The sequence below is a fragment of the Urtica dioica genome, chromosome 7 (genome assembly GCF_054948205.1).
Source record: "Urtica dioica subsp. dioica isolate 48M chromosome 7, U.dioica_male_clone48M_v1_H2, whole genome shotgun sequence".
Taxonomy (NCBI): Eukaryota; Viridiplantae; Streptophyta; class Magnoliopsida; order Rosales; family Urticaceae; genus Urtica; species Urtica dioica.
The window spans coordinates 30,593,343-30,603,651 of NC_142762.1; the positions used below are offsets into that span (position 1 = coordinate 30,593,343).

Genomic DNA, 10,309 nt, shown 5'->3' on the forward strand with positions numbered 1-10,309 from the left:
AACCCACACACGAGCAAACCAGGAAAAACGAAAAAAAAAGAAGAAAAGGAAAAACTCTCGGCCGCTCCTCTGCTCGTCACCGAGCCATCATCACCGCCATCACCCTCGTTCTTCTCCTTCTCTTCTTCTTCTTCTCCTTCGCGCGCCATCACCCAGCACCGAGCTCCACTGCGTGCGCTCCGGACCGAGGAAACACAGCGCCGCCGAGCCCCCGACGTCGCCATCGCCACCTCCCACTCGTCTCTCTCTCACTCGCCTTCCTCTCTCTCCCTCTCCTTCGCGCGTCACCGACCGCTGAGCCACCGCGCGCGCAAAGACCGAGCGACACACCGCCGCCGCGAGCTCGCCGTGACCGCCGCCGAGGAAGTAGACGCCGGGAACACACAATCGAGCGACGAGGACACCGAATTCGTGAGAATTTCGGTAAGAACAAGCTAAACCCAATTGATTTTTCTGAGAAATTAGGGTTTGAAATTCTGAATTGGGGATTTCTGAATCCGAGTTGATTTCGGTTAAATTGATTGGTTTTTATCGTTCATTGAACTCGATTGATGTTGTTTGTAACCTGAATTTGAAGTTTTGATTCGGATTTTTCCTAATTTATCCGAAAATGATGAACTAGGGTTTGAATTGGGGGTTTTTGATTTCGGGTTCGATTTCGGTGCAATTGCTCGGTTTGTAATGTTGTCTGAGCTTGATTGTTGTTGTTGATGTGGTTTATGATCAGAATTTTTGAGGCTATATTGAATTGTTGGATTTTGATGTGTTTGGTTTGGTTGTTTGGCCGTGTAAGCATGTTTTGGCCGTGTGGATTTCTTGGCCGTGAGTTTGTTGTTGGCCGTGTGATTTTCTGTCTGTGTTGGTTTGTTTTGGCTGAGTATGTTGTTTTGGCCGTGAGTTGGTTTGATTGGGTGTTTTTAGCCGAAAGTTTTTCTTGGTGTTGGATAGGTTATGTGAAACTTGGATGTTGAATTTGTTTGGTGTGATTTTGGAGTTTGTGGTCGTTTGGTTTTAGAACGTTTCCGGATAATTGGATTTCGGATTAAGTGTACTTAAATTGGGTTATGGGTTCGGGTTTTGAGTTATGTGATATCGGAATTTGGTTTTAAGATGTTAACTCGTCGTTGGATTCCAGGTTTGTATTACAGATCTTGACGGACGAACGGGAACCAGACGAGTCAAGAGCGACGAGATCAGTTTCTGAAGATATCAAGTGATAGAGTTATCGAAATAAAGCTCGATTAACTCGTGAGTTTTAAATCGCTTATAGCGTTTAAATACTCTTAGATATGTACTTTCAGAATTTAAATAAATAATTTATAAATTATTTATTTAACGATGCTTATGAATTTAATTTAATTATTCGTTTGGAATTCTCGGTTATTTTTAATTTCGGATTATTTAATTTATTTAAGACTCGTGATTACTCGTTGAACATTATCTCGTATCACTCTCGATATGAGGATACGCGAGTCTTGAATAAACCTCCGAAAAACCGGGGAATAATAAATTAAATTCTCGAATTCCGAACCGACTCTAATCCCGACAACGAACCCTATTATCTTTAAGTAAACTCGAATCCAATAACTAACAGATGTTCAACTCCGGATGCTAGTTCTCTCGACGTTCGACAAGTGCCTGGTGCCTCAAAGAACGTGTGAAGCAAGACATCTTCAGGAATCGTCAAGCTTTCTGTCGAACAATTCCGGGTAAGTGTGGAGACATAAGTCAACTACTTACCAAGGGTATAATCCTGCTTGTTTGTGCATTTGCTTACTAGTAAACAAGAGTAGGTAAAAGCCTAAAAATGAATAACTCGAAAGTTAAGGCTTCGGCCACTCTTGCTTGAAAACTTAGCTCGGGTTCGCCCGTTAGGTTCAAACGCTAACTTGAACCAGCCTTGTTTGCTTTGTGTGTGGTTAGACTTCTCTTCTAACTCTAAGAGATAGGTTAGAATCGAGAGGACGGAAGAGCGATAGACTCTCAAATTCAATCGAGAGTAGAGAGTTCGGAAGTCACATTTCGAGCTTTCAACTTAAAACACTAAACGAGCTTCAAAGGGAAACAATAATTTCTTTCGGGATTTATCCCGTCACGCTCTTCCGTATATAAGTTTAACGTGTACGCTGCTAGCTGCAGTGTACCCAAACTTTAAACTCGTGTCGGTGGTACTCACAAGTCCCTGACTTGTGCTTGGCGGGCCATGCCGGTCCGTGCGCCGAGTACTCGAAGCAATGGGTGAAGGTCGCGCATTGCGAGCTCATTGCTTGCTGGAAGACTCACCAGAAGCTGCCTTGAGCACACCGGGGCGTAGTGGGTGATGGTCGCGGTTCGCGAGCTCACTATGCCAGAGACCAGTGGCGCTGACGTCATGATGAAGGAAGTACCACTAGTGGATCCCAGACAAGTGTTAAAACTTAGATCAGTTGACGACTGCTGCTCGAAGTTGGAAACTGGTCTCTAGTCGGATCGGGGGTTATAGCAGTGAGGAGTGTATAACCTTGCGGGACGGCTAGTATTCTAGGATGCGCGCTCATTAGTCACTTTTAGGTGATAGCTGCATCCTGCATTCTTGTTTGCTTGTTCGCACGTCACATGCTTTGCATTAGCTGCTTTTCTTTCATAGGCTAGACTCCCGCTTGCTGAGTCTTTCGACTCATAGTTTTATGTCCCTTGGTAATGTAGATAAGGGCAAGGCGGCAATGTAGACGACCGAGAAGGAAACTGAGACGGAACGCGTATCTCTTGACCTACGGGCTATGGGTTCTGGCTCGGGAAGTAGATCTCTATATATATAATGTTTTGAATAATATCGACTCTTCCTTAAATAATATCCCGTGTATATATGTAAAGTCGGGAGCTTTTATATACGACTTCTAGTTTTAAAGAAAAACGAAAAATTTCCCGAGATTTCCGATAACCACTTTTGATGTAAACGTTTCCGCACTTTTAATAATATCGTATTTCGTATATTATATGTTTTGTAAATTATGTATTTACTTTAAATGTTTTGTTTACATTATATTATTCATATATGTTATGCTCCCGCTACGTGATGTTGGTTCCGTCGAGTCGCGGCTTGCGGGCGAGGTGACGACGCTCGCGGGTCGTGACAATTACACTCTTCGACGATTCGCCAATCAGGACCATTCAAGTTATCTTCCAAGTAGAAAACTTGTTTTGCCTGAGTTGCCAAAATAAATGGCTCGTCTTTGTACCATGCTTTTGCCACATACACGCTTGTCAAATTATTGTCGTTGCGTGTCCTTTTCCTCGGATCTTGGTCACCGAACCAACGACATTGAAATAAGACGACACGACAATCGTTTTGATAAGTCAAGACAATGACGTTTTCTACTTGACCGTAGAAGTCGTGACCTCCTTCACTTGGTACGCATACCCCGCTATTCTGAGTCGTTCTTCTGTTATCACGTTGACGGGAGATAAATTTAACTCTATTCACTACACAACACGGATACGTCTGTAGTACGAAATGTGGTCCCAATGCCAATGCGTATAATTGGAGGATACGGGTAATCCGTCTTGGCTCATGCGAAACACCTACATATAACCATTAACGAGTCGGTTAGTGTCGAATACCTACATACAGAGTTTAATCATATTCTTTAAGCCAGTCAATACCTTTTCCCAAAACCATTTTGGGAACTCAAGTCGATGCGCTTCTTCAACATCCGGTTGACCTTCTAATTCCATGAGATCTATGTGTTCACTGAAATAAAATTCATGTTCGTTTAATACAACATTTAGTGTAAATAATTGAAGTTCATTTATTTCACTCATTTACCTCATGAAATCGTCAATTTCGGGACAATTTCTTAAAATTTACCACTCAGCGAGCAATCGTAGATTCTCATCTAAGCGTATCGTGGTCATCTTCCCGTAAGGCCGACAACTTGATGACTGAAACACCGATAACTCCCGTTCGACACCTTCGAAGTTAGAGGCGACGTCTGTTCGTTGGGGCATGTTGAAACGATTTTCAACGCCTTTTAGATACCTTGAGCAGAATGTCAATGCTTCGTCTACAACATAAGCTTCGGGAATTGAACCCTCTGGTCTAGCTCGATTACCCACAAAGTTCTTGAGCGTTTCAAGGTATCTCTCAAATAGATACATCCACCGCATATGAACCGGACCTCCGTTCATTGCCTCATCCGGTAGATGCATTACCAAATGAACCATGATTGTGAAGAAATCAGACGGGAAAATTCGTTCCAACTTACACAATATCAGCTTCACATCCTCCTAAGCCTTTTCGATGTTTGAAATTACCAGCGTTCTTGAGCAAATAAGTCTGAAGAAGTTGCAAAACTCTATTATGGCATCTCGAATGGTTTGATCCATAAAAGGACGAATAGCAGGAGCCAATAGTCGCTGCATAATCACGTGACAATCGTGAGACTTCAAACCCGTCAACCTCCCGTCCACGGTAACATTCTTCTTCAAATTCCCCGCAAAACCATCGGGAAATCTAACAGATTTCAAGAACTCAGTAAACCACTTCTGTTCCGAAGGTGTCAGAGTGTATGATGAAGGCGGTTTCACCCATCTATCTCGCTCTTGGTACAAATGAAGCTCGTGCCTTATGTTCCAGTCCGCCAGAGTCAACCGTGCCTTATCTGTGTCTTTCGTCTTCCCCTCGATGTCCAGCAACGTACCCAGAATATTGTCGCATACATTCTTTTCTATATGCATTACATCGAGGTTATGCTTTAACGTAAGACTTGACTAATACGGAAACTCGAAGAAAATACTTTTCTCTGCCCAATTCAGCTCACTCGCATCGCGCTTTTGTTTCTTCCCGCCGAAGCCAGGGTGCTTCCCCGGCATTGCATCTCCCACTAATCGCAATTGTCGAAGTATGTCGCTCGCCGATTTTCTCACTGGTGGTGGTCGTTTCTAATTTCGTACCTTGTACACTTTGCTCTTCCTCATCGGGTGTAACAACGGCAAGAATCGATGATGGTCGTAGTAAACAATCTTGTTTCGAGCATTGAAAGACGGTGTGTCGTTGTTACACGTCGGACAAGCAAGGTACCCTTGACCACTCCATCCCGACAAACTGCTTCTCGTTGGAAAATCATTCACCGTCCATAGCAGTACGGAAAACAACCTGAATAGCTCACCAGTCGAACCATCTCTCAACATAACACCGGTTTCCCACAATTCCTTCAGCTCATCAATAAGCGGTTGTAAAAAAACATCCATATCTTTTCCTGGCGCACTACGACCTGGTATAAGCAATGTTAACATCAAGTACGATGTTTTCATGCACAACCACGATGGTAAGTTGTACGCAGTCAAGACTACCGGCCATATACTGTACGATAAACTCATGTCACCAAATGAGTTGAATCCATCGGCGGCAAGTCCAAGTCGGACGTTCCTCGGTTCTGCCGCAATTATGGGATATTTTCGGTCGATCTCCTTCCACGTTGCTCCGTCAGCAGAATGTCGCAGTACACCATCCTCCTTAATGCGTTCATTCTCATGCCACTGCAGCTCTAGAGCTGTGTGCCGACTCACGTACAATCGCTTAAGCCGATCTTTCAGTGGAAAGTAACGCAACACCTTATGCGCTAATTTTTTTTCACCGTCTTTCTTCAGCCACCGGCTCTCATTACGATCTGGACAATGGTCTAGATTGGCGTTGTCCTTCCAAAACAACGCGCAATCGTGTTTGCAGACGTGAATCGACTCGTAACCCATACCAAATCGACGCAATTTCGCATTTACTTCATAGTGTGACTCTGGAATCGTGTTGCCGATCGGATGAGACTTTTTCAGTACTTTTAGAAGCTGATCAAACGACTTATTTGTCCACTTGTTCATCACTTTCAAATGCATCAACGTGACAACAAAGGAGAGTGACGAATACTCCGTACAACCCGGCCATAATTCTATGTTCAGGTTGCTGAAAAGGTCATCGAACTGTCCACTCTGCTATTCTGCATTCGGGTTAATACTGTCATCGTCACCGTCTACGTCGTTGCGATCTAAGATATCGTGTACAACATCAAACATCCCACCTCCTCTTCCGTAATCCGTCTGATACTGCATTACGTCATCTTCTTTCTCCCCGTGAAAGATCCACCTCGTGTAATTCCTCTTAAATCCTCTGATAAAGAGATGATTCTCTATATCAGAAATTTTTTGCATCAACACGTTGTTACACCTCTTGCATGGACACTTTACTCGTCCTTCGATGTTTACGTGTTGTCGGGCCATTGCCATGAACTCTGTCATGCCAGCCGCAAACTCAACGCTTAGACGTTGGTCCTCGATTATCCAATTCCTATCTGGATAACTCATTTTACCTAAAAATTCAACATTTAAAAATTTAGTAGTTTTCAGATTTTATTTTATAATTTCACGATCCTACCGAAATTTCGGTAGAACCTCCCCTATAAACTTAACAACCCGGCATCAAGCCTTTAACTTTAAAACCTGCATAGAAACATCCTAAAACTAACAATAAATCAAACATCAGTGGTTCGATTACTAAAATACATAATCCATAACCAACTTTAACAAAATTAATTACAATTTCAATTTTTATTCATTTTTACATAATTTTACCTAATCAATATTAATTACGAATCCTAACAAAATTCTATTTCATAATTAATCTCTAATCCTAATTTACATATATTTACATATATTTATATTTATACATGTAAATATATATATCTCTAATATTTATATATCTAATCCTAAATTATATTTATATATATATATAAATAATTATATCTCTAATTTACATGAATATTTATACCTAATTTAAATATTTATACCTAATATAAATATATATATATATATAGCTAATTTAAATATTTAAATATTTATACCTAATAATATATATACATATATATATATATATACATACCTAATATCGTGTACTTAGGTACGGGGGGGCGGGGAACGGCGGAACGACGTCGGCGGCGGAACGGCGTCGATCTGCGGGCGGGGAATCTGTGGATCGGAGGAGAGAGAGAACAGTGAGGAGAGAGAGAGAGAAGTGAGGAGAGCGAGAGACTAACCGGAGAGGGAGGAGGACGGTGACACACGGCGGAGGACGGCGACACAGGAGGGAGAGAATCGGATAAAAACAATTAGGGCGCGGCTCGCGTGAAATGAAATGGGGGTACTGCGATCTGGTTTTTAAAGACATTTCGCGACGATTATTTCGTCGCTAAATAAACTTACCTTTTACCAGGCATTTAGCGACGATATTCTCGTCGCTAATTGGTTTCATAATTATTTACCGACGACAATATCGTCGCTAATTCTTTTCGATTTAATACAATTGGAGAGATTTTTCCCTCTTCAATTTTCGGCAAAATTCAAAAATAATTAGCGACGATATTTTCGTCGCTAATTGGTTTCATAAATCGTTACCGACGAAATATGGTCACTAATACTTTTTTATTTAATATTATTGGAGGGATTTTTCCCTCTTCAAAATTCGTCAAAATTCGAAAATCATTAGCGACGATATTTTCGTCGCTAAATGACATGATAACAATATAGCGACGATACTATCGTCGTTAAATAGTTTCCCGCGAACTTAGCGACGACAAAAAATAATTAGCGACGAAACAACCGTCGCTAAATGTCTTTGCCGCCAAAATTTGGAATTTTTACCACCAAATTTTCATACTATTTTAGCGACGCCAAAATCGTCGCTAAAAGTATGATTAGTGACGACATATTAGCGACGACTTAATCGTCGCTGATAGTTTCGTAGCTAAATGTCATATTTCTTGTAGTGCATGGAGAAGATAAGCCGTCGACTCCGCGGTCTCTTCTTCCTCAGCGCATGTCTCTTTCTCTTGTTCTTAATCTCACCGTCTCTCTTTCTCTCTCATTCAATCCCGTCTTTTCTCTTTCTCTGATTTTCCTTTCTTTCTCTCGGTCTTTCTTTCTTCTTCTTCGTTCGTTTATGCGCGCGTTCCTTCTTTGGTGCGTGTTTTCTTTTACGCTTCGTTCTTATCAGCAAGAAGACCGACTTAACATTGAGATAAGACTGAAGCAAATCTCGAAATTTGCCTTATGATCCTTTTTTAATTGTAACTAAATCCCTCCTTGTTTTTGTCTCTTCTAATTTCCTCCACGAAATAATCTTTTGTTCTTTTCTGGTTGCAAAATGAATCCTTTTCATTCTATTTCTTTCCCGGGATATGGAAAATATGATTGAAAAATTAATTAAATAATTTCCCCTCTTAAAATAATTCACGAAGAATTTATTTAAGGTCTTTGGAATTTATTTTCACATTCGTGGTCCTTCACAAATTCTCGAAAATATTCCAGAATCTCGTCACCCTTAAATATCATTGATTTCCATTCTCGGTTTATTTTCTTCCTTTCAAGAAACTTAATTTGCAACATTTATCTTAAAATTTCGAGTCGTTACACTTCTCCCCTCCTTAGAGAAATTCGTCCCGAAATTTAAGATCTAACTGGATACATGGAACTAGTGTGGATATATCTCCATCTAGTTGATCTCAAGCTCGTAAAGATCTCAGATCTCCGTAGTCTCTCACTAAAATTAACATAATGAAGCAGATTATTGAAACTTTGTGCATGTGTCTGAGCTTCTCGAGTCGGGGAAGGCGATGATCAAGGAGCTGAGCAATGATCTTGAAGAGCGAATGATAACGTGAGTTTGCTTTTCTGAAATCTCGTTCTAGTGTTACATTTTGGGTCTTTTTTTGTTCTCGTTCTTAACATAATTTCTGTTTGTTTTGATGTGCAGGATTCACAAGGAAAAGACCGAGAAATGGCAGGAAGAACTGAAGCAGCTTCGGTCCCTCGACGCCTCCAACGAGGAAGCCAACGCTCTTCTTCACAATGTTCAGTATTTGCTCCAAAATGCTCACACAGATTAGATGATTTTTCTTTAACTAAACAGTATGAACCAAAACAATTTGGTTCTCGGTTTCTAGAAATTTTGTTTTCCTAATAGTTTTGCTCAGTTCTGTTCTGAACTAAAGGAAACAAGGTTTTTCACTGTGCTTGTCTTGTTGCTCGCTTTTTCACTCCCGGTTTAAGTAATGTGTTGCGTCCCGGGTTTGTTAATTCATCCTTTGAACGTTTGACATGATAATGAGTCCGTTTAGTCTCATGATTTGTATATGAAGTAGATGTGTTAATTGATCATTGCTGCATAGTTTTCTGAAGAGATTTGCTATCAATATTTAAAAATAAACTTGCCATGGTGTTGTTTCACTTTAAACTAAATTTGCAATTTTTGTGCAAATTTGAATCAACTAGACTTGAGGAATTTATATAGAACTCGACTACTGTAAGTGTGACTGTTCCATTCAGCAAAATATACTTTTGGTTTGAGAAATCAATATATTAAGGTTATAAGAGTGCAATAATCTAATAGAGACATTGGTTCTGGAATGGAAGAAGAAAAATAATTTGAAAGTTAAGAGTCGATTTAGATGGAAGAAAAATAATGATTTATGTTCCTCACATTATTTCAATTCATAGAATTTCATACATACCGAATCATATATGAGTGCACTACAAGCAGGGTTTATAATTTTTGAAAAGTGCAGAAAAGTTATCGAAAAATCAATTTTTTGCCGTCTGCAGACAGTCGGTAGGCCATGTTTTCAATTCGTTATATTATTTATTTATATTTTTTATTTTGTCGATTATTCAGCATTTAGCCCCACTTTTGCTTCTGATTTTTTCCCATCTTTAAGTTGCACTTTTTTTAACAACATTCCAAGAGACTCACAATTGCCCAAAATCGCCTCAAGTTAGTTGGCTTGCGATTTTTGGTGGGTAAGTCCTTTTTGTCGGATTTTATATTTACGCACTCATATACACAATCAATATGTCCTGCGCTGAATAATTAATATATTTTAATATGTAATAAGAAATATATAAAAACATATATAAAAATATATAGGTTTGAAAAAAATATATTTAAAGTTTTTTTTAAAGATATTTTGATTTTTTTGATAAAAAAATCGATAACAAAGACACTGTTCATTGTTTTTGTGAGTAGAGAGAATTCCTCTACTTTATATATATATATATATATATATATATATATATGTATATAATGTGTTTGAGAGAGAACGCTAAATATCTTGAAAACAAACAGATAAAATCGTAATTGGCGGCTCGTTTTTCTCATATTCTTCAAATATTCTCTTGAATATCCCAAAAATAAGAGAGAAATGAAAGCAAGAGTATGATAATATAAAAAGACATGAAAAATAAAAACGTTCTTATTATTGTGTTATCAATTGTTGTTTATAGGAAGATA

The 10,309-nt window shown here is 39.6% G+C and overlaps 1 long non-coding RNA gene across 1 annotated transcript; it reads left to right on the forward strand.

Moving 5' to 3' along the window:
- The first annotated feature begins 306 nt into the window (after positions 1-306).
- LOC149390765 (uncharacterized) lies at positions 307-2,832 on the forward strand. The gene is made up of 3 exons (XR_016300371.1): positions 307-423; positions 1,136-1,248; positions 2,686-2,832. It is a non-coding gene; the product is annotated as an uncharacterized LOC149390765 (long non-coding RNA).
- The last annotated feature ends 7,477 nt before the right edge of the window (positions 2,833-10,309 follow it).